The sequence below is a fragment of the Rhinatrema bivittatum genome, chromosome 7 (assembly GCF_901001135.1).
Source record: "Rhinatrema bivittatum chromosome 7, aRhiBiv1.1, whole genome shotgun sequence".
Lineage (NCBI taxonomy): Eukaryota > Metazoa > Chordata > Amphibia > Gymnophiona > Rhinatrematidae > Rhinatrema > Rhinatrema bivittatum.
Genome location: NC_042621.1, coordinates 224,182,013 through 224,207,151, shown reverse-complemented (window position 1 = coordinate 224,207,151; position 25,139 = coordinate 224,182,013). Strand labels below are relative to the sequence as shown.

Sequence of the window (25,139 nt, the reverse complement as noted above, 5' to 3'; positions counted from 1 at the left end):
AACCCACAGTAGTAAGAGCAGCGGGTGGTTCTCAAGATAGAAGTATCACAGGCACACTGGTTGGCATCTCAGCCCATCATTCCTGCTGTTTACAATTATTGGTGTGGTTGCCTGTTCATGTCCTTAGATTCTGAAGATCTCCCATCATTACACCAGCTTCAGCCTCTTCTGAAGATCTGTTGTGCACAGTTCTAGGAACTATGGAAATCATTACCTGTGGCTACTTAAGACATCTGTCCATTGTATGAATATTTTTTAAACATGGGCAGAAGCCATATTTTTTAAATGTCTGCCCTCTGTTTTTAGGTATCTTTTACATATATAATGTACAGCACTATTTGCCTAACCATGTCTGTGTCCAGGGCTGGATTTCAGATGCTGTCACACATAGGTATGACTGGAGGGCTAGTGTGAGAGTTGGGTATACAGTAGACTTTTTGAAACAGGTTCCTCTTCAGCCTGGATATGTGATATGCCTTCAAAGTCTGGCACTCTAGGCAGATGCTTATGCTTAAATCCAGTCCTGTCCAGGTAATTTTCAATTATGAATGCTCAGTAGCTATATATACTACTTTCCTATGAAAAGGAAAGTTATGTGCATAGCCAATCCCGCAAGGCCATAGCTTGGAGCCCACCATTGAAAATTCCTCCCCTTTTCCCATTGATCAGGCTGCATTCTCCTCCTCTGCTAAACAGGGCCCAACTGCACTTTGAACCATGCAACCGTACAGTGTCCTATATGATTCAAAGTGTCAATCAGGTCCTAGACAGCAGAGGAGGAGAATGCAGCCAAATGTACCGCCACTCTCCTCCACCTTCTTTTGGTCTGATCAGGATGAAGGGAAGGTAGGGAGGGGCTGAGGCGATTGCCTGAGACGATTAACTGTATGCAAGGAGGAGGAGCAGACCCTGGAGCTAAGAGAAAGATCTCTCTTTCTCCCTCAATCCCAGGTTCCACCCCTCTAAGCCCAAACTCCTCCTCCTCCCCCCTTTCTTCCCTCATCTCCTGAGGAGATCACTCATAAAATGTGCTCTTTACACATATTTTAGTGTTATTCATACGTGATACATACAGTGATTGATTGCAAGTCAAGGTGGCAGAAAATCTGATATCAATACCAGGAATGCCTTTGAAAAGTTTGTGTACTCCACGGAGCACACCTTTCTAATCTTGGTGTATTAGATAGAAAGGTCTTGTGCATTAATAGGGGCAGGGCAACATTTCTGCTTCCTAAGCAGCATACTTGACCAAACTTGTCCAGAAGCAAGTTGTATTGAGCATGCAACAGCTATAGGGAAACTCAGTTATATAAATATAAAATCAATGAACGCTACAGGGATCTCTCTAAGCGCATGAGCAACAAACTAAACAAGGAGGCAGCTACAGGGGTAAAAGGAAAACAGAGCAGCGGAAGGGATTTGCTTACTCAGAAACTGCCAAACACAAGGCACATTTTGTCAATAAAGGCAGTCACAGCTCTAACAAGAATCAGATTCATTTTTAGAGACGATTTCTGAGAGTACAATGTAGTTACACTCTCTGTAAAAGGGCTGATCCAGAGACTTCAGCCATTTCCTACCTGCTGTCTGGAAGATATTACTTGCTATAGATTTGGTTAGGACATATAGATGGATATTATCCTCATACAGGAGATACTTCCAGAAATGGGATGAGAGAGTTTAGGGACAAAGATTTTGAGCATGTGCTACTTGCTTCAAGCGGGGGGGGGGGGGGGGGGGGGGGGGGGGGGAGGAAGGAACAGGAGGAGTGGGGATTCTAATACGGAAAACATTGAAAGCTGTCCTGGATGAATATTACAGAGATGAGAAGGGCAGATACTTGATTGTTAGTGTCCAGCTTGGGGGGGGTGGGGGACAGTAATTATGATTGAAAACCTGAATGCCCCAAATACTGACCAGGGGCATTTCTATGAAAAGGTGGCTGAGCACATATTGTATGCTAAAGATCCTCTTATAGTGACGGAAGACTTTAATTTGGTAATGAAACCAGAATTAGACTCCCTGGAAGCCATGGGGGCGGGACTTAAGAAGCAGAGGAACAAATTATTGCATATGTTAAATCACTGAATCTCACTGATGTATGGAGAGCTAGAGATTATATGTTTTATTCACACCCGCATGGGACCTACTCCCATATTCATTACTTTTTGGTTGAAAACTCTTTGATGGGGGAAGTGAAAGGAGCAGGAATTAAGTGTCAAACTTGGTCATATCATGCTCCAGTATGGGTATGCCTGGGGAGGGTGTCCCTGTAGGATAAACACAATCTCTGGAGACTTAGCAATGTGCTTATACACAATGAAACAATTGCTAGAAAAGTGGAGGTAGTGCTAAATGACTATTTAGAGGATATTCAAAATGGGAGGTCTGACCAAATATGGTATGGGATGGTTTAAAAGCAGTTATTTGAGGTAAGTTGATATCATGGGCATCCTGGGAAAAGAAAGAGAGAGGGGAAGTGGAGGAGTTACTAGTCCAGATCAGACACCTTGAATCACAACATAAGAAGACTGGTTCACAGTGGGTTTAGCAGCTATTGGATAGGGCAAGAAGGGAGCTTGAAGGTTATCAGGTTGACTCTATATCTTATAAATTCATGTTATTAAAATGAGCATTTTGAATTTAGTATCAAAGTCCTCTAGACTGCTAGTGAGCAAGTTAAAAAAGAAAATGATGCAGACACAAATTACGAACATTAGAAATAGTCAAGAGCAGTTGGTATATGCTCCTGGGAATGTAAGGAAGTGCTTTAGGCAATTCTATCAGGAGTTGTATTCAGCTGACAGCTCCATAAAAAAAGGAGGACATTGATGGGTATCTGGCAGGGGTCTGGCTTCCAACTCTCTATCCTGTACAATAGCAGAGGTTGGAGGGGGACATTTCCAGGCTAGAGATGATGCAGGGTATTAAATCACTGAAAATAGAAAAGGCCCCAGGCCTGAACAGATTTATGGCTAGCTTTTACAAAAAATTTGGAGATATTCTGGCAAATCTATAAAGGGAGATGTTAATGCTTTATTGGGAGTGAATGAATTAGCTCCATCTATGAAAGAAGCTGGTTTTGTGGTGTTGCCTAAAGAGGGGAAATATACAACTAACTGTGGACCATATAGGCCCATATTACTATTGAATATTGATGTAAAGCTGGTAGCGAAAATCTTAGCTACCAGGCTAGCTAGTATGATCCCTGGGCTAGTATAAGCTGATCAATCGGGGCTTATTCTGGGTAGGCATACAGCGGATAACGTTAGACAAGTGTTAAACTTAATATGGGCTGCGTAAAAAGATAGAATTCCAGCAGTTTTGTTAACTATCAATGCCAAAAAGGCATTTGATAAGGTGTACTGAGACTATCTGTGGGTGGTCATGCAGAAGATAGGGTTGGGGGATAATTATTGCTGATATATATATTTATAATATACCTAAGAGAGCAATCTCTCTAGGAAGCCCAAAACTCTGAAACTCCCTCCCAACCAAACTCAGAACTCAAGAAAACCTAAAAACTTTCAAAAAAGATCTAAAAACATGGATGTTCACTAAAGCATACCAACTCACCCAATGAACAAACAACGCCAACCCCCTCCAGTCTAACCTGAAGAAAATTGAAACTCAACACAAGTATGTATTATAACAAAGAATTTGAAACGTGAAAAAAATGAACAGCAACTACCTTGTATATGATTTCCTATGTTAACAATCTTTTGAACCTTTTTGAAAACCTTGTTATCCTCCTTAACCTTGTAATCCTTCATATTTTTGTAAACTGTTATGATGGCAAAACCGAATGACGGTATATAAAACTCGATAAATAAATAAAGCTGTCTCACCTATGGCGAGGCTGCGTGTAAATGGTGGGTATTCTGATTTGCTCATTTTGGGAAGAGGGACAAGGCAGGGTTGTCTACCGTCCCCATTGCTCTTTGCCCTTGCTAGAGAACCTTTTGCAAAAATATTAGGAGTTCTCGGGCCCTTATGGGAATTCGGGGGGGATCTCAGGAGTATCAGATACTGCTTTACGTAGACAATGTGTTGTTTACGCTGACTAGACCTGCAGGGTCATTATAGGTTCTAATGCAGGAAATAGATAGGTATGGGAGAGTTTGGGGTTTCAAGGTAAACCATACTAAGTCAGATATTCTGAACATAACAAGTTCCAGCTGGAGAGACTGGGTCAATTAGAAAACAATTCCCTTTCAAGTGGGTGGCGCAAGTCATCAGGCACTTAGGCATTAATCTTTCAGTATATAGCTAGTAATTGCTGGGATTAAATTATAGGCCCTTATTGAAGAAAATCTATAGGGATCTGATGCTCTGGAATAATGAACCCATCTCATGGTTAGGCAGGGTCGTGGTATTGAAAATGAATGCGTTAGCTCATCTTTCATATTTGTTTCAAACACTCCCCATTGAGTTGCCAAAGGCGATGCTAAATCAAATTCACAAGAAATTCTTGAGTTTCATTTGGAGGCATAGACCTCCAAGAGTTAGTCTTCATATTTTATACTGGGGAGTTTGGGTATACCTCACATGGAAAAGTATTATGCAGCATTTCAACTGCGAGCTTTTGTGGAGTGGCAACAGAGAGGATTTGTCAAGCAATGGGTGGACATATAGCAAGAACTGGAGCATGGGGCGCCTCTGAGTTTATATCCCTGGGTAGAGCAAAATTTCAGATGCCAGGAAGTGATTTATAACCCTTATGTTAGACTTACTTTAAGGAGATGGGACAGATTCTCAACAATGGTTGTCTTGGGGGAAGTTCTCACCTTTAACACCTATTCGCTATAACAGAGGTTTTGTCCCTGGGGTACAAGGAGAGATTTATCAGAAATGGAAATGTTTGGGGGTTAGTGGTTCTTGGCCAGATGGTCTCAAATGGCGTGGTGGTAAATTTTGAAAACTTGAAGTAAAGGTTTTGTATCACTAATGCAGATTTATATGTATTTTTTCAAGTTCGTCATTACTTTCTTTATAATGGTGGGCAAACTCATCTAGTGAATAAGAAATGGCTACAGAAATGGAAATGTTATCTTCAAAGAATAATAGCTTGAAGTGTATAAGATACTGCTCGGTAAACCTGAGACTAAATTACGACATGAGCTGGGTTGGGAATGAGATTTACAAATAGAATTAAACATTAAGAAGTGGGAAGTTATCAGGGGTTTTGGTGGTAAAAAAAAAAAACCCTTCCCTATCTGTGCACTCAACGGAGAAACACCCTAAAAGTTTACTATAGATGGTATCTTACCCCTCCATAGGTTACATAAAATATATAATAATGTGTCAGGTAACTGCTGGAGAGGGTGTGGAAAGGAGGGCACAATGGGACATATTTGGTGGGGGTGTGGGGTAATTGAACCTTCTTTCAAAATGGCACTAAGGTTTATTCAGCCTTTAATGGGGAGCCAATTAAAATGGGATCCTATATATTTTTTTTTTATTTAGTGTGGCTTCTGAGGATGTTTCATATGAAATGAATCAGCTGACTTCTCAATGTACCACTGTAGTTAACTGAAAGAAAAAAGGATGTTCCGCTTTTAGTTCAAGAGTATTGAAGGTTGGAAATGGCATACAAGATGGAGCAGCTCACAGTACTTAAAAGGAATAGGCTGAGTAAATTTCAGGACATTTAGAATTCTTATGAACAATGGCGGTCCAAAATGAGGGAGGGAGGTGGGGAGCAATATGGGGGTAATATGGAAAAAAGGAAGGTTTTTTATAGACCAACACTGTATGTGATATATATATATGTGTGAGGGACAGGGGATAACTCTCAGTTGTAATCATTGTGGAGCTGTTGAGATTGTCCGTATTGTTCTTGTTTTGGCTTTTCAATAAAATGTTAAAAAAGAAATTAATCAGATAACCAGAAATTGCCCCAAATTTCTCAATAAGTGCCATCAATGCAGTCAATATGCAGGATAAATTAGTCACATACAACAGTGTGTCATCCGCATATAGCGAAATTTTATGAGACTTTATTACACATAATCCCCTCTATCCTCCCAGACTTCCTAATGGTCTGAGCCAATGGCTCAATGACCAGATCAAATAGTAATGGGGATAGTGGGCAGCCCTGCCGCGTTCCTCTCCCAATAGTGAAAGGAGCTGACACCAAACCATTGGATACTATTCTCACTGTGGGGTTAGAGCACAAAGCATGTATCCAGTGTTACGAATGGGCTCCGGTCAGGAGTCGTGAACACCACTAACAGGGGTGTCTCAGGGTGGAGAAAGGCAGGACTGCAGAAGAGTCTAGATGCTGGCTGGTGCAGGCAGGAATGAGTAAACCCTATGGGCAAGTGGGAAGGTGGAATAGGCAGACTGAGTCTAATACTGGCTGGAGATACCTGATACCAGATGCATGAAGGTAAGGGTGAACTTGAATACTGGAACAGCATGGAGGTATGAGTGAGCGTGAATGTAGGTAAAGGTGTACAGGAAACTGGAACTGGGTGCTGGTAAGGATGAATTCAGGAAGCGTGCAGGTAAGAGTGATAATGGCTGGAGGTATAAGTGTCTGGTTTGAGGAAACAAGACTGACAGAGAACTGAACAGACAAACCAGGACAGCACTAACATTGAACATGAAACACATAAGCCCGAAGGCAGCAGAGCAGAGAAAGCCCGTAGGCCACAGACAGCAGACAGAGAGCCTGTAGGCCACAGACGGCAGGCAGAGGGCCCATAGGCCACACACACACACACACACACACACACACAATAGGCAGAGGTCCGTAGGCCACACATACAGTAGGCAGAGGGCACGTAGGCCAGACACACACAGTAGGCAGGGTGCCGTAGGCCAGACACACAATAGCAAGGCAAGGCAGGTCAGAAGGCCCGTAGGCCACACACACACAGAAGGCCCGTAGGCCAGATACACAAGCACGGACGGCTAGAGCAGGGAGCCCAGGCGAGCTCGATGCTGAAGCACCGATGAAACTGCTAGACAGGGTTATAAAGGAAAGTCTGGGGTATAGAGTAGACAGGAAGGAGGGAGTGGGCCAGCCAGAAGAACATGCTCGTGGGGGACCTCTGGTGGTGAGGAGGCGGCATAGCAGCCATGGTCGTAACATCCAGGAGAGAAACTCCCTAGGTATCCCATAATGTTTCAACTCCTCAAACATATAAACCACAAGACCCTATCAAATGCCTTGTCTGTACCCATAAAAATCACAGCTCCAGTCACTTTCTTTTGTTTGGCCCAGTGAGGCATATTAAAACAGTCTCGTGTTGTTTGTAGAAATTCTCCCTTTGATAAATCCCATTTGGTCTCGATGGACCAAATTCTGTATTCTCTCCTGCTCTCTTTCTTCAAAGGCTCTGTAATCTGCCTTGCTTGCCACTTGCTCCAGTGTTCTTGTCAAAGAATTTTTTTTTTTTTTAGTGTCCACTGTATCAAAAAATAGTGGTGCCTGCCCCTCCAGCATAACCTTGAGCCACATGGGATAGAACAAGGCATATGAATAGCCCTTCACCCATAAGCCGCGCTTCACCTCCTGAAAGCTCGCCTGCTTCTGTTCACAGACTGAGAAAAATCTTGGAAAAACAATTTTATGTGAGTCATATACTATAGTAGACTGTGATCTTGCTTTTGCCATTATCCTCATGTGGGACCACAGCAGCGATCCCTGGGCTGGAGGCACAAATTTAGATTGACTCCAGCTTTTTCAAAACACTTTATTTTACAGCTTCAACACCCAAACAAACATTAGTAGACTGTTCAACTTCAGAACAGGTTACTCAATACTCACAGATTCATTACAGCTCAGTGTTTGGACAGCATTATTCTACAGGAGCTGCCTTCCTCCTGGAGAACTTGGTCTGGTCTGACTATCCCCATCTGGGTCCTAGTTCTTATTCCTCCACTGCTGGGCCCCACCCACAGAGCTCTCCCTCAAGGTCCTGCACAGGTTTAAGGAGTAAAATAGGGGCACTCCGCCACACTTCGTTTTGTCCACGTAGCTGTGCGTTTGTATAAATTACCACTTGTGGTTTACTTCAAAGCACTGGAGGAGCCGCCAGTGCTCAATGGGCCCGCTCAATTTTCATTTGGCCTTTGAGTCTCTAGTTCCAAAACCTCCGGCAACAATTTTGAGAAGGCAGCCACCGGATCCCTTCCCTCTACATTTTCAGGCAGCCCGATTACCCTGATGTTTTTCTGCCTACCTTGATTTCAGTTAACCAGCAAGTTTGCAATCTCGGGGAAATAATTGATTCAAGTCTTTCATTAACATCGCAGGTTTAAAGCTGTTGCAAAGTCAGCTTTGTATGGTCAGACGACTCTGGCCTTTTTTTTTTTTTTTTTAGAGCTGAAAGTTTTTCAAACTGTCCTTCAGGCATTAAATACTGAATGAATTGAACTCATTTTCTCACCAATCAAGAAAACTTAAAATCATTCAAAAAAGACCTAAAATCCTGGCTACTCAGCCAATCTTTTAAAGACTGCACTCAATGAACTTATAGTACATTTCAAAATCTCCTTCAATCAATCTCCCTGTTTCATGATGCAGATGTCCTCTGTTTTTCATTGTTCCCAGATATCTCTGTTCACCTACTCAGGGTTTCCACCCTGTGTTATCCTGTTATACTCATTCTCCTTGTTATGTCTTTGCTCATCATTGTTAATTTTTGATATTTTTAAATTTCAAACATCGTTCAATGTAACAAGTTGTTCTGTATGTAAACCGGAGTGAAGGCAACTCTGCTATACCTCGGTATATAAAAATTGCTAAATAAATAAATAAATAAACAAACTATTGCATCATACTTTATACTGGACTCCCAAGCAATGCATTAGGCCAATTACAGTTGTTGCAGAATGCTGCCGCTCGTGGGGACTCTGACTGCTGGATAAATACAGTGCTAAGGTTCTATAAATCATGTTCATTACAGTCAGAGGGAAAGCTCTTGTTGGAAGGGCCATCAATTAAGCTTGTACATATGGATGCCACTAGAAGCAGAGCTTTTTCCATTGCAGGCACATGACTCTGGAATTCATTACCAGATTTCAACACGACAATTGAAAGTGTTCAATCTTTAAAAATAAAAAAAGTTTCAAAAGCAAGCTTTTAATCAGAAAATTCCAGTTTAGACCTATTTAGGACAACTGCATTTTTTTTCTTTTGCAAAACACTGTGATAAAGGAGGTGATATAATGCTTGATTATGTCAACTTGTTTTGTTTCAGATTTGTGTTGACTGTAAACCTTTTGCCATGTGTTTTTAATGAAGTCACCATGAATATTTGTACATGTCGGACTATAAATTTTTAATAAATTAAAAATTCAAATTCAGCGTAAAAGTTCACATTTACAACAGCAAATAATGCAAGAAGAAATGTTTTACAACCTTATTTTCTTTGCAAGATCATAGCAAGGCGTACTATCCACCTCAGAATCTTTATATAGGTTTTCCTCAGCAATAGACTGAAGTTCCTATTTTCTTGTGATAGGAACTAAAAATTGTACAGTCATAATGTGTTAGGTACTGACTCACCACAAACCATGCTCATCATACCCCCTATAACTAATTTAAGAATGAATTCTCACACTAACACCCAAAGTTCCTCTTTGAGTATTATGAGATTGCTAGTAAGAACAATATCATTGGTCACACCCATTTGGACTTGTGGTTGTTGGTTGCCAATGCAACACAGGAAAAAAAAAAAAAAAAAAAGATGACTTGTGGTTAGTTTTGGGACTACTCCTTGGCTCACCAGGATCTGCGAGTTGCATGATGATGTCCGGTTCCCATTTCTCCTTTGCCTGAGCTTTTTGCAGGAAGTGAGTGCTAGTGACTAAACCAGGGCATTGCCCATGAAGTAACAGAGGGAACATTTTTTGTATGCATTTAAGGGGGGGGGGGGGGGAGGGGGACAAAGCAACAGGGAAAATAAGGGATTTAAAAAGGAATGAAGAAAAATAAGGAACCTACAGGGTGTCTCTTTTTCCTGGTTTTCCTCCTTCCCTTTCCAAGTCCTTGTATTCTCTCTCAACCAGAGCAAACTTGAATATATCATGTGTTCACTCATTTTACCAAGACGTATAAAAGTCAAGTTAATTCCAGCCTGGCTTTAAAAAGCAGCAAATAAGCAGGAGCAGGGTGCACCCCCTCCCCCACCACACATAGGTCAGGCACAGTTTTGATATCACTAAGCCATTATACAGCTTCCAGACACCCAGAGGATGAGACCCCAATGCATATTTCTGAGAAGAACAGAAATAAAATAAACTGTGTATAAGAGCATGAATTTTGAGTACTTGCAGGCCTCTTTTGGGTGGGACTTGAATTCTGTGCCTTTTCAGGGATCTGCTCCTATATAAGGCAGTTCTCCTGGTGCTGACATTTTGGTTTAAAGAATGCAACTTTTCTTTTTTTTTTTTTTTTTTTTTTTTTTTAAATCCTCAGGGTTTCATGAATAAGTCAGTCAAAAGCACTGAATACTTCAAGGTCAGTTCTAGCTTGCCCCATATAAAATGCATGCCCATGTTCAATCAATCAATCTAAATTCAGTTAATTCAAAATTGACCTGATCCAACCCTCAGTACAGTACACAGCATAAAAATGTTAATTGTGCTCAGAATAAATCAAGCAATAAGTTAAAACTATTCATACAGGACTCCAGCTGATTCACACCATATGCCAAATGCTTCCAAAATTACCAAAATAATTTAAAGTCACAAATTTTATTTAACGCTCATGTTTGCACAGCAGTCAGATTATTGTGGAAAAAAATCCATTTTGATTCACAAATTAATAATACAGGTCACCTCACTGATTTCTAGACAGTTTGCAAGCATTTTGTACTTTATGGCTTACTTTTATAGAACCTCTCATAAACGGATAATTCTCACTGCTCATATGTTCTTAAAATGGTGGGGGACGGGGGACGGGACCCACACATACACACCTCTTATTCTCTGGGATCATAAACTGTGCCATGCTAAGTCAGAGCAAACAAATTCATCAAGCTCAGGATGCTGCTTGAACAGTGGCCAATATGGGTCACAATTACCCACCAGATCCCCAAAGTAAGATCCGTTTCTTGTTGCTCATTCCCACAGATAAGCAGTGGCTTTCCCCAAGTCTACCTGGCTAATAACTGCTTATGGACTTCTCCTCAAAGAACTTTTGTGAACCCCTTTCAAACTCAAGTTATGCTAGTGGCCTTAACCGCATCCCTCCAGCAACAAATTCCACAGCTCAATTGTGCATTAACAGCCAAATTTTCAAACCCCCCCCCCCCCCCAACGTGTAAAATCCGGGGGTTATGCATTTGACCACGTCGTGTGCATTTTAGAAGGGGCCCAGCCGCGCACGTAACAACCCCTGTTACGCGCACAAGAGCCAGGCCTCACAAAAGGAGCAGTCCGGGGGGGGGGGGGGGGGGCTGAGACGGAGGTGGCCGGTACAGCAGCCATTTGCTGCTATGCCAGGGAGGTAGGAGGGGTAGGAACTGGGGGAGGCCTGATCTCGTCACTGTGCGTAAATTGGCCAAATCTATCCCCCCGCGTGCACCAGCCTGGATTTTATAACATGCACGCAGTGGCGTGTGCATGTTATAAAATTGCGCGTCCATGTGCGCGCACCAGGTGGGTGGTGACTTCTAATATGGAACCCTGCACTGTGTTTCTATAGTTGGGATATTTTTTCCTATCTCCATCATTTTACATTTGCCCACATTAAATTTCATCTGCCATTCACATGCACAGTACCTCAGTCTGGGAAGGTCCTCCTGGTCCTCCAATCCATTTATGATTTTAACAACTTTGAATATTTGAGTAAGAACATATGAAATTGCCATACTGGGTCAGACCAAGGGTCCATCAAGCCCAGCATCCTGTTTCCAACAGTGGCCAATCCAGGCTACAAGTACCTGGCAAGTACCCAAAAACTAAGTCTATCCCATGCTACTGATGCTGGTGGCAGAAAGGAATCAGTAAGTTTTGCTTGGGATTTTTTTTTTTTTTTTTTTTTTAACGAATTGGGGAGAAGTAAACTATTAGGATATATTATGTAGTGTGTTTGTGCTTTAAATAGTCACTAAGGCAGCTAATAAACAGAAGGTATTGTGTTTGGTTTTCCCTACCCTCCCACTCACCCCTAGCTCATCCTTTAATTTATAGGCCAGTGCCACTTTTATACTAAAAATTAAATAAATAAAATAAATAAAATAAGCCTTTTAACTTCACGAATTCTCCACACCTTATTGAGGGTTTGATCATTCCCCTGTAGGCCACTACCAGACATATAGTGAATACACTAATACATTTAAAGGACCCTAATTAGACGCATTCCTACTCCCATAGCAACCTAAAACTTAACTAGGACTGAACAAATTTGAGATGAAGGCAGCAGTCCAGCACCAAGAGGGGGGCCTCCCAGTCTTTTGCATCGAGTGTCACATGTATGATTTTTTACCCGCCAGTGAGAAATTGTACATGTGCATGCGATGCAAAGAGCTCCTGGCTCTCAGAGAACGAGTCTGATCTCTGGAGGCTAGAGTGGCAGACCTGGAGGAGCTGAGGCAGACAGAGAGGTATATAGATGAGTCCTTCAGGGACATAGTAGCCAAGTCCCAACTTAAGACTGGGAGCCCTGGCGCTGCCTTGGAGGAAGAAGGTCTCACGATAGGAGAGCATCAACCTGGTACAGCAGGAAAAGATACTGTAGCAAGGACCTGCTCTCCAGGTGATGCATTATCCTCTCGCACAGAAGATGTGTCTCCCAGGGCTACTGCCCAGGAGGGAAGGGTTAGGTCGGCCGTCATAGTTGGTGATTCGATTATTAGGAACGTAGACAGCTGGGTGGCTGGTGGATGTGAGGATTGCCTGGTAACATGCTTACCTGGTGCGAAGGTGGCGGACCTCACACGTCACCTAGATAGGATGACGTGTGAGGCCCGGGGAGGATCTGCCCACATGTACCATGATCTGGCTCTCATCGTACATGTGGGCACCAATGACAGGAAAATGTGGGAGGTTCTGGAAGCCAAATTTAGGCTCTTAGGTAGAAAGCTTAAATCCAGAACCTCCAGGGTAGCATTCTCTGAAATGCTCCCTGTTCCACACGCAGGTCCCTAGAGGCAGGCAGAGCTCCAGAGTCTCAATGCATGGATGAGACGATGGAGCAAGGAAGAGGGATTCAGTTTTGTAAGGAAATGGGGAGCATTCTGGGGAAGGGGGAGGTGGGGGGTCCTATTCCGAAGGGATGGGCTCCACCTTAACCACGGTGGAACCAGGCTGCTGGCACTAACCTTTAAAAAGGAGACAGAGCAGCTTTTAAACTAGAACAAAGGGGAAAGCCGACAGTCGCTCAGCAGTGCACGGTTCGGAGCGAGGTATCTTCAAAGGATACTAATGATGCATTAGAATTAGGGCATCCCAACATTGAGTTTCCAATAATAAGAAAAGTAGTCCAAGTGCCTGTAATTAAAAACTCACCTGAGCTAAAAGATTCGAATTTATCGCTAATCAATTAAAAAGCAGAATGAAAATACAAACAAAAAACACACTTTGAAATGTTTGTATGCTAATACCAGAAGTCTAAGAAGTAAAATGGGTGAATTAGAATGTATAGCAGTGAATGATGACATAGACTTAATTGGCAACTCAGAGACATGGTGGAAGGAGGACAACCAATGGGACAGTGCCATACCGGGGTACAAATTATATCGCAATGAGAGAGAGAAGAACCCGGGAGATGGTGTAGCGCTTTATGCCCGGGATGGCATAGAGTCCAACAGGATAAACATCCTGCATGAGAATAAATGCACAGTTGAATCTTTATGGGTAGAAATCCCTTGTGTGTCGGGGAAGACTATAGTGATAGGAGTATACCACCATCCACCTGGTCAAGATGGACAGTGAAATGCTAAGAGAAATTAGGGAAGCTAACCAAATTGGAAGTGCAGAAATAATGGGAGCTTTCAAATACATTTGCCTAGTCAATATTGGGGTAACATCGGGACATGCTAGAGAGATAAAGTTCCTGGATGGAATAAATGATAGTTTTATGGAGCAATTGGTTCAGGAACTGACGAGAGTGGGAGCAATTTTAGATCTAATTCTCAGTGGAGCACAGGATTTGGTGAGAGAGATAACTGTGGTGAGGCCGCTTGGCAATAGTGATCATAATATGATCAAATTTGAATTAATGACTGGAAGGGGGACAGTAAACAAATCCACAGCTCTAGTGCTAAACTTTGATAAAATGAGTAAAATACTTAGAAAAAAAAACTGAAAGCAGCAGCTACAAAGGTAAAAAAAATGTACAAGATGTGTGGACATTGGTAAAAAATACCATCCTAGAAGCACAGTCCAGATGTATTCCACATATTAAGAAAGGTGGAAGGAAGGCAAATCGATTTCTGGCATGGTTAAAAGGTGGTATTTTAGCCAAAAGATCTTCATTCAAAAATTGGAAGAAGGATTCAACAAAAGAAAATAGGATAAACCATAAGCGTTGGCAAGTTAAATGAAAGACATTGATAAGACAGGCTAAGAGAGAATTTGAAAAGAAGTTGGCCGTAGATGCAAAAATTCACAGTAAAAACTTTTAAAAACATATCCAAAGCAGAAAGCCTGCAAGGGAGTCAGTTGGACCGTTAGATGATTGAGGGGTTAAAGGGGCAGTTAGAGAAGATAAGGCCATCGCAGAAAGATTAAATGATTTCTTTGCTTCAGTGTTTACTGAAAAAGGATATAGGGGAGATACCCATTCCGGAGAAGGTTTTCATGGGTAATGATTCAGATGGACTGAACCAAATTACGGTAAACCAAGAAGATATGGTAGGCCTGATTGACAAACTGAAGAGTAGTAAATCACCTGGACCAGATGGTATAAACCTCAGGGTTCTGAAAGAACTAAAAAATGAAATTTCAAATCTATTAGTAAAAATTTATAACCTATCATTAAAATCATCCATTGTACCTGAAGACTGGAGGGAGGCTAATGTAACCCCAATATTTAAAAAAGGCTCCAGGGGCAATCCAGGAAACTACAGACCAGTTAGCCTGACTTCAGTGCCAGGAAAAATAGTGGAAAGTGTTCTGAAGATCAAAATCACAGAACATAGAAAGACATGGTTTAATGGAACAAAGTCAGCATGGCTTTACCCAAAGCAAGTCTTGCCTTACAAATCTGCTTCACTTTTTTGAAGGAGTTAATAAACACGTGGATAAAGGTGAACCAGTAGATGTAGTATACTTGGATTTTCAGAAGGCGTTTGACAAAGTTCCTCATGAGAGGCTTCTAGGAAAAGTAAAAAGTCATGAGATAGGTGGCGATGTCCTTTTGTGGATTGCAAACTGGCTAAAAGACAGGAAACAGAGAGTAGGATTAAATGGACAATTTTCTCAGTGGAAGAGAGTGGACAGTGGAGTGCCTCAGGGATCTGTATTGGGACCCTTACTTTTCAATATATTTATAAATGATCTGGAAAGAAATACGACGAGTGAGATAATCAAATTTGCAGATGACACAAAATTGTTCAGAGTAGTTAAACCACAAGCAGATTTTGATAAATTGCAGGAAGACCTTGTGAGACTGGAAAATTGGGCATCCAAATGGCAGATTAAATTTAATGTTGATAAGTGCAAGGTGATGCATAAAGGGAAAAATAACCCATGCTATAATTACACAATGTTGGGTTCCATATTAGGTGCTACAACCCAAGAAAGAGATCTAGGCGTCATAGTGGAAAACACATTGAAATCGTCGGTTCAGTGTGCTGTGACAGTCAAAAAAGCAAACAGAATGTTGGGAATTATTAGAAAGGGCATGGTGAATAATACGGAAAATGTCATAATGCCTCTGTATTGCTCCATGGTGAGACCACACCTTGAATACTGTGTACAATTCTGGTCGCTGCATCTCAAAAAAGATATAATTGCGATGGAGAAGGTACAGAGAAGGGCGATCAAAATGATAAGGGGCATGGAACAGCTCCCCTATGAGGAAAGACTAAAGAGGTTAGGACTTTTCAGCTTGGAGAAGAGACGGCTGAGGGGGGATATGATAGAGATGTTTAAAATAATGAGGGCTCTAGAACGGGTAAATGTGAATCGGTTATTTACTCTTTCGGATAGTAGAAAGACTAGGGGGCACTCCATGAAGTTAGCATGGGGCACATTTAAAACTAATCGGAGAAAGTTCTTTCTTACTCAGCGCACAATTAAACTCTGGAATTTGTTGCCAGAGGATGTGGTTAGTGCAGTTAGTATAGCGGTGTTTAAAAAAGGATTGGATAAGTTCTTGGAGGAGAAGTCCATTACCTGCTATTAAGTTCACTTAGAGAATAGCCACTGCCATTAGCAATGGTAACATGGAATAGACTTAGTTTTTGGGTACTTGCCAGGTTCTTATGGCCTGGATTGGCCACTGTTGGAAACAGGATGCTGGGCTTGATGGACCCTTGGTCTGACCAGTATGGCATTTTCTTATGTTCTTACATATAAAACATTGAGGGGATAGGCCTCACGCTAAAGAGAACACTCTAAGAGCTCCTCACTCTCCAAAACCCAAACTCAAATGCCATACCTAACCTACACTTAAGCCCCCCCACTTACAGTCAAAGAATCCACCCACTCCAGGCAGCCTCTGAGGGAGGTGCTGATAAGTGGTATCTCCTTTCACTAGCTAACTTCTATGGCAGGGCCCTAGGGCCATCCAGTGGCCAGGAGGTCGCCACAATAGGGAATTTGGTACAATCCCCACATCGTTTTGGTTAACTTTCTCTGGACCATCTCTAGTTTCTCTATATCCTTTCCGAGACATGGCCTTCAGAACAACAAGGGTGAGATCTCATCAATGATCTGCATAGAGGCATTATTTCCTCTTTTTTTTTTCTACTGGTTAGGCGTCTCCCTATGTGCACAAGCATCCTCCTGGCTCTGACCACTGCCTTATAACATTGCTTCACTACCTTGAGGTTATCAAACCCCATCACTCCAGGGTCTCTCATCCTTGATTGGGCGACCAGAGAATTAAATCAAGGATATAGTTTACTTTGATTTCAGCAAAGCTTTTGATACGGTCCAATAGGAGGCTCACTAATAAAGTGAACAGGCTGGGTGTCAGTCTTGAGATGGTGGACTGGATGAGGAAATGATTGAGTGATAGATAACAGAGGGTAATGGTAAATGGAATTCACACTGAGGAGAGAAAGGCGATTAAAAGAATGCCTAAGATCAGTCCTGGGGCTGGTTCTGTTCAATATCTTTCTGGACAATATTGGGGAAGAGTTGAAGGAAAAGTTTACCTTTTTTGCAGAGGACACAAAGAGCTGCAACAGCATGGACAACCGTGAAGGAGTAGATAGAGTGAGAAGTGATTTAATGCACAAAGTGTAGTCAAATACTTGGTAATTAGGATTCAATGCTTAAAAAAAAAAAAAAAAAAAGCACAGTCATGAACTTGGGATGAAAAAAAATCATATGTGAGCAATATGCAATAAGTGAAGAGCTGATGTGCACCAGCCACAAGAGAAACCTTGGGGCAATAGTGTATCTGTGTTCTGATTTCAACTTCGGTTGGAAGACTGAACTAACAATTCCTCTTTGGGAGAGTATTTTCTGAGGCCAGATGACCAATTTTGCTGTTGGAGCAGGAATCCACAAAATTGAGTACCCCCACCTTCTCCTCCCTCCAAACTTAAGTTTTTAAAGCATTTGCCCTTCCAACATTAGCAAAGTATTTGGCATTGAAGTTTCAACAGGCCTAAGCTAGTGTGTATTATATATACTAGCAGTATATAGATACACCCCCACCCAAAAAAGGGGGGAAAAAATTAGAAAGTACATGCACACGCATTGCACAGATATGCATTTTCCTGCATTCACCTTTCCCATGACCCTTCCCACCCCACATACATCAGTGGCAGCACATACTGCCATTTATCCTCCTGCTTTCTAGTGATACAAATACCTGCTTCACCTCCCACTTTTTGACAGCAGCACTGCTGCTTGAACTCTGACATGCAGTGTACATGGCCACACATGTGCACACATGCATATGGACAGATAGATGTACCCTCCCAAATAGGCACTCTTGCTATAGCAAAACACCCCTCCCCCCCAAAAAAAAAAACCCCAAAACAAAAACAAGGTAAACTATAAAAGGAAAAACCAAATTTTCTTGGCTACTACAAAATGGATATGGTACCCACATTTTCTAAATATACACTCTATGAGAATATATTTGGTTCCTTCCATTCAAGCCACATCTGCACACTAGTTTCTTATTTTGAATGAGACACAAGTTGAAAAATGTGTTATCCAAATCTCCTTCTCTTGGGGGAACCTTTTACTATTTTAAGTTGCAAAAATAAAACTTCCATATTTAGACATGCAGAACAGACTTCCCTAATGTAATCTGACCAGAACCAAGTTAACTTTCTATCCTCTGATTAGCAAAATCTCAAAAATATTTATTTACATAGTATAAATTAGTATACACAGCACTGCATTAAACTTATTTTAAAACGGCATTTCAAAACACAACCCATCCAAAGTCTGGGAAAACAAAAAACAAAAAAAAAAAAAAAGAGTTATCCTAAACAACCAACATTTCAATAGGAAACCTGGACTATGGGACACTCCTGCGGCACTCTCTGGTAGCAGATTTTAAACAAATTGGAGATGGTATTTTTTCATTCAATACACAATAAAGTCATGGAATCTGTTGCCAGATCATGTTGTCAAGGCAGCTGGACAAGCTCCTGTAAGAAAACTCCATAAACAATTAGACAGGTGGACTTGGGAAAGCCACAGCTTATTCCTGGGAGTGGGCAGCAAGAAATGGATCTGCCAGATACTGCCTGGAAAGATCGGGACTGGCCACTGTCAGAGACAGGATGCTGGGCTTGACAGACTCTTGATCTGATCCAGCAAGGCACATCTTGTGTTCTTAAGGGTAAGAGGAGTAATACTGCAGGACAGGAGATTAACAACAAGTGCATCACACCCAAATCCTCATAAAAAAAATCAGCAGCAACCCGTTCAATAGGGTGGGGGTGAGAGGGAGGGTAAGGGATGGGAGCTAACCTACGTACTGAGCTATGGAACCCACAAAACTCGGTTTATGTGTTATAATACGTTGGGTTTGTTAATCACTATACTGTATTATATGTTCTGTTATACTCTTCAGCTGTGGAACTTGTGAAAAATGTTTCAATTAAAAAAAATAAATAAAATCAGCAGCATGCAATGAAGAATTCTATTAGCTGTGATGGTCCTGAAGAACTCTGGAGACTTTGGAGGTATTACTACCTTTTAGTAGAACCAAAAAAAAAAAAAGATTGTAATATATGAGCTTTCCAGACCTCTGATCCAAACAAGAGGCCTGCAAGGTCTCAAATGCATCAACTCTTTTGTTGGTTTGTTTTTAAAACAGAGACAAATTAAAATAAATCTGTAATAACTTGAGAGGAATAAAAACATGTAGAGAACTCATTACTCATCTATGCAAAATATACTTAGCCCTGGATCTGATACAATTGTATCTTAAGAACATAAGAAATGCCATACTGGGTCAGAACAAAGATCCAGCAAGCCCAGCATCCTGTGTCCAACAGTGGCCATGTTTGCTTTTTTCTTTGGATTTCAGCATATATGTACTTTTCTTTCCTCAGATATTGGGAAGATTGATATCATTACATGGACATTTGGATGATCGGGACCTCTTCACATAGATACGTCAATGAACCCCATTTACACAGCATTTGAGAGTGTGATTCTTTCTGGTCAGATCATCCGACATGAAAATGCTGAGACCATTATTGGCCCTGATGGAACACGTCACTACAGATAAGTTTGTTTATATTTAACTTTCTCCCTGAAGCAATCTAGCAATGAAACAGTTGATGTTGGGCATTTGTTCTTTTGCTGGTTTTGAGTTTCTAGGACTTTGTTTTCCAGTTTTTTTCTCTAGTATATTCAAGATAATTGAAACAATAAAACTTTAAGAGCACTACAAAAAAATACTCAAAAAAGGTGAATGATAAATTAGGCTGGGTAGTGGATTATGTGCTTCATACACCATCTTGCTTGGTCTTTAGTATTTAGATTTTTGACTTTTGGTCCCCTCTCTTTTTTTGTGTGTGTGTGTGTGTATTTAATTATTTGGTTGAGACAATATCATCACTTGACTTCTCTAGTGATTTATTCCAACAGTGGCCAATCCAGGTAACTGGCAGAATCCCAAAGAATGAGTCAAATCCTTCTTGCTCATAACTACGGATAATCATGACTTTCCCAAGACTACATGACCAATAATGCTTTAATAAGTTCCTGGAGGAAAAGTTGTCTAGACCTTTTTAAACCCAGCTCTGCTAACTGCTTTCACCATATCCTCTGGCAACAAATTCCTCAGTTTAACTATGCACTGAGTGAAAAAAAAATACACTCTAATTTGTTTTAAAAGTGTTAATTAGCTTCATTGAATGCCCCTTAGTCCTAGTACTATTTGAAAGGATAAATGTTTCCTATTTATCCATTTTATCCCACATATAATTTTATATGCCTCTATCATATCTCCTCTCAGCCTTCTCTTCTCCAGGCTGAAGAAGCCTAACCTGTTCCATCCCCTTTATCATTTTGATCACCCTTCTTTATACTTTTACTAGTTCCACTATACCTTTCTTGACCAGAACTGCACATAATATGCAAGGTATGTTCACCCAATGGATTTATACACAGGTATCATGATATCTACCTTTTTATTTTATTTTCCATTCCATATAATATCAAACATTCTATTTGCTTTTTTTTTTTTTGATAGTCGCTGCACACTGAGCCGAGGATTTCAAAATACTGCCTACCGTGACTCCAAGATCTTTTTCCTAGGTAGTGACACTTAATATGGAACCCAGCATTGTGAATTTATTTATATTTTTATATTCCTTAAAATCCACTATAATTTGGATTATTCTTCTCTCTATACATCACTTTGCATAGGGCTACATACATTTCATCTGCAAGTTAGATGCCCAATCCCGCAAAGTTCTCTTGCAGTTCTTTACAATCAGCTTGGGATTTAACTAATTTGAATAATTTTATCTGCAAATTGGATCACCTCACTCATCACTCCCTTTCCCAAATCATTATAAAACGATATTAAAAAGCACCAGTCCCAGCACAGATCCCTGATGCACTCCATTGAGAGAAGTTACTAGGGGTGTGCATTCGGATTGACCGCATTAGTAAAACGCAACTCATATTTTTTTTTTACTTAAAAAATTGATTCGACATAAACGATCGGATTTCCCACATATCGAACATAGATATGTTCGATATGTGGGAAATCGCGATTGTTGAGCCAAAATAAAAATATAAACCTCCTCACCCTCCTTAATCCCCCCCCCCCCGACTTACCACAACTCCCTGGTGATGGAGCGAGGAGTGAGGACGCCATTTCTGCAATCCTTGGCGAGAAGCATGTGACGTCGGCGGCACGTCGAGTGACGCCGGCGTCACATGATTCCCGGCTCGTTCGCGCCGGACGGCTCGTTCGGCCCAAAAAGAACTTTTGGCCAGCTTGGGGGGGCCTCCTGACCCCCCCAAGCTGGCCAAAAGTTCTTTTTGGGCCGAACGAGCCATCCGGCGCGAACGAGCCTGGAATCACGTGGCGCCGCGTCACTCAGACGCGACGTCACGTGATTCCCGGCAAGTTCGCGCCGGACGGCTCGTTCGGCGCGAACAAGCCGGGAATCACGTGACGCCGACGTCACGTGATTCCCGGCAAGTTCGCGCCGGACGGCTCGTTCGGCCCAAAAGAACTTTTGGCCAGCTTGAGGGGGTCAGGAGGCCCCCCAAGCTGGCCAAAAGTTCTTTTTGGGCCGAACGAGCCGTCCGGCGCGAACTTGCCGGGAATCACGTGACGTCGCGTCTGAGTGACGCGGCGCCACGTGATTCCCGGCTCGTTCGCGCCGGACGGCTCGTTCGGCCCAAAAAGAACTTTTGGCCAGCTTGGGGAGGTCAGGAGGCCCCCCCAAGCTGGCCAAAAGTTCTTTTTGGGCCGAACGAGCCGTCCGGCGCGAACGAGCCGGGAATCACGTGACGCCGCGTCACTCGACGTGCCACCGACGTCACATGCTTCTCGCCAAGGATTGCAGAAATGACGTCCTCACTCCTCGCTCGATCACCAGGGAGTTGTGGTAAGTCTGGGGGGGGGATTAAGGAGGGTGAGGGGGTTTAATTTTTTTTTTTGCACATATGTACATATACCCAACTCATTGGATTTTTTTTATGTCCATATTGGCCGCAAGTGGGACCCCCTTTCGGACATAAAAAATATGAACATAAAATTTTGCTCTGCACATCCCTAGAAGTTACCATTCAGTCCTACTCTGTTTCCTCTTTTTAAGCCGTTACCAATCTACAATAGCACATTGGCTCCTGTCCCATGACTCTAATTTTCTGATGAACCTCTCATAAGGGACTTTGTCAACTGGCCTTTGGAAATCCAGATACACTAGTTCAACCACCTCGCCCTTGTCCATACATTTCTTAACCCCTTCAAAAAGACAAGACTTCCCTTTGCTAAATCTATATTGGCTCTGCCCATTAAGGTCTATCCAGACTACCAACAATTTTGTTCTTCAGAATAGCTTCTACCATTTTGCCCAGTACTAAATATTAAGCTGTAGTTTCTCAGATCACCCCTGAGCCCATTTTAAAAATGGGTGTTATGTTGGCTACCCTGCAATCCTCAGGTACCATAGCTGATTTGAAAGAAAAAAGTTAGAGGTTACTAGTAATAAGTCTCAAATTTAATTTTTTTAAATTATGTCAGAACTCGAGTATAGGCCATCCAGTCCTAGTGATTTGTTACTCTTCAGTTTGCCAATTTGCTCTAATACACTTTCACAGTTCAAAGTGATTTTCTTTCAGCACCCTGAAAAGAATGTTTCTGGTATAGCTATCTCCAATACCCTCCTCAACAAAGACCAAAGCAGAGAATTCATTTAGTTTTTCTGATATGGCTCTGTCTTTCCTGATGCCCCTTTTAACACACACCCCTCCCCCATGGCTTAATTTGTGAGGGAATGGCCCAGAATGGAATCTGTCACTTCTTTTCAAAGGCAGAGCAAAAGGGCTGTTCTGCTCCAGTCCATCTCTTTTAGGTAGCCTGCAGGGAGGAGAAGGGATAAGCCTGGAGCAGACAGAAGCCACTCTGCTCCCTAGTCCAGCCCCTCTCCTACCTTTCTGCAGGGAAGGGGGGAGGGGGTGATGATCCTGAAGCCGATACTTTGGAGCAAAGAACAAACACAAAAACTGGTTGAATTGGCACAAGTCAGAAACTTGTGAGCAGCAGGGAAAAAAACTGTTCTAATTCAACTCCCTTTTGGGTCTGTTACTCGGGGTTTAATTTCTGGCAGACTCACCCAGAAAAGCATTCTGCCACCTTTCTTTTCCTAAACTCCATCAAGAGGAGCAGAGTAAATAGTGAGAGAAGGACAGCTAGGGGTTGGGGATGGAGGATCACTAGGATAAGTGAAGAGTGGGCTTGAGTATGTGGGGAGGGGAGGGGGAAGGGAAGAGTGTGTTGTCTCACCTGGCCCTGACGCCATCCATCCTCTCGCTGTTAACTCCCAGAAAACCCACGCCACAGTTCCACTTCCTGTCTACAAATTAAGCCCTGCCTCTCACTCATCTAGCAGTCCAACCAACTCCCTCACAATCTTCTTGCTTTAAATATACTTAAAGTTGTTTGTTTGTTTTTTAATTTGCTTTAAAAATTCCCTTTTGGCCTGCCTTATTAATGCTTTATACCTAGCTTGCCAGTGCTCCTGTTCGTTCCCATTTTCTTCATTTGGATACACTTTCTTGTAACTCTAGGAAGATGTATTCAATGGCCAGTACTTCTTAAGGAAATACAGATATACTTCCAAAGGAGATGGTACATGAGGTTCCATTTCTCATGAATTAACCCTGTTAATAGAAGGCTGACAAGTTCCCCAGCATAGGATGATCAGAGCCACAGCTATTTTACCATCCCCTTACAATGTTTGCAAAGTTAGTTTACATTTGGGTGTGTATTTCTCTTACAATTGTAAACTCTCCACTATGTAAATGAAAGGAGAAATAGAAAAAAAAAAAAAAGTTCCTGGTGATATCAATGCATGCTCTAAAAGCTGCTACCCCAGACTAATTCAACATAAACATTTATAAAAGCATGCCACTGTACGCTTATCTTCTATATCTGCTCCTCCTCCTTACTGACAGAATCTAACAGGGGAGCTGAGGAGCTCAGGCCACCAAAAGTTGTCACTGCGCAAAGAATGGTACATGCCACTACCAACAGCATTGTTTTGTGAACTTTTAAAAGCCCTAGCAACTAACTGGCTCATTTGTTTCCAAGTGGAATTTGAAAAATGGTAACTAGTTTAGAAACATATGGCCTACTCAGGCAGAAGCAGCCTGAAGAGACAGGCCAGTTAGAGATTCTAGAAGACAAAGGGAGCACCAAGAGGGAAGAGTGCCTTAAGGCAGAAAGGAAAAGTAAACAAGGAGTTGGCTAAGGGACTATAAAGCCAAAAGGAACAGGAAGCACAGAACTGCTGGGAAATGTAGTTTGGAGATCATAGAAACATGATAGCAGAAAAAGGCCATATGGCCCATCAGTCTGCCCAACTGTCCAATTAATTTAGCATTGTAATTCTCATCACTTCCTTAAAGTTCCCCTGTTATCTATCCCATACTTTCTTGAATTCAGATACTCTTTGTCTCCCCACCACATGCATTGGAAGGCTGTTCCACACATCCACCACCTCTCTGTAAAGAAATATCTTCTAAGATTACGCCTGAATCTACCCTCTTTCAACCTCATCGTTTGACCCCTCAATTCTAGAATCTCTTTTCCATTGTCTCTATTATATCTCTCCTATCTTGCCTTTCCTCTAGGGTATACATTTATAGATCTTTAAGTCTATCCCCAATGCTTTAGAACAAGGACCACTGACCATTTTAGTAGCCACTCTCTGGACAGACTCCACCCTTTTTATATTCTTTTGAAGGTGCGGTCTCCAGAATCATATACAGTATTCCATGTGAGGAATCACTAAGGACCTGTACAAGGGAAATATCACCTCCATTTTACTGTTGACCATTCCTCT

General features: G+C 41.9%; 1 protein-coding gene across 1 annotated transcript in view; it reads right to left on the bottom strand.

Moving 5' to 3' along the window:
• MYOF (myoferlin) overlaps positions 1-25,139 on the bottom strand; it is a 386,224-nt gene that overhangs the window by 342,199 nt on the left and 18,886 nt on the right.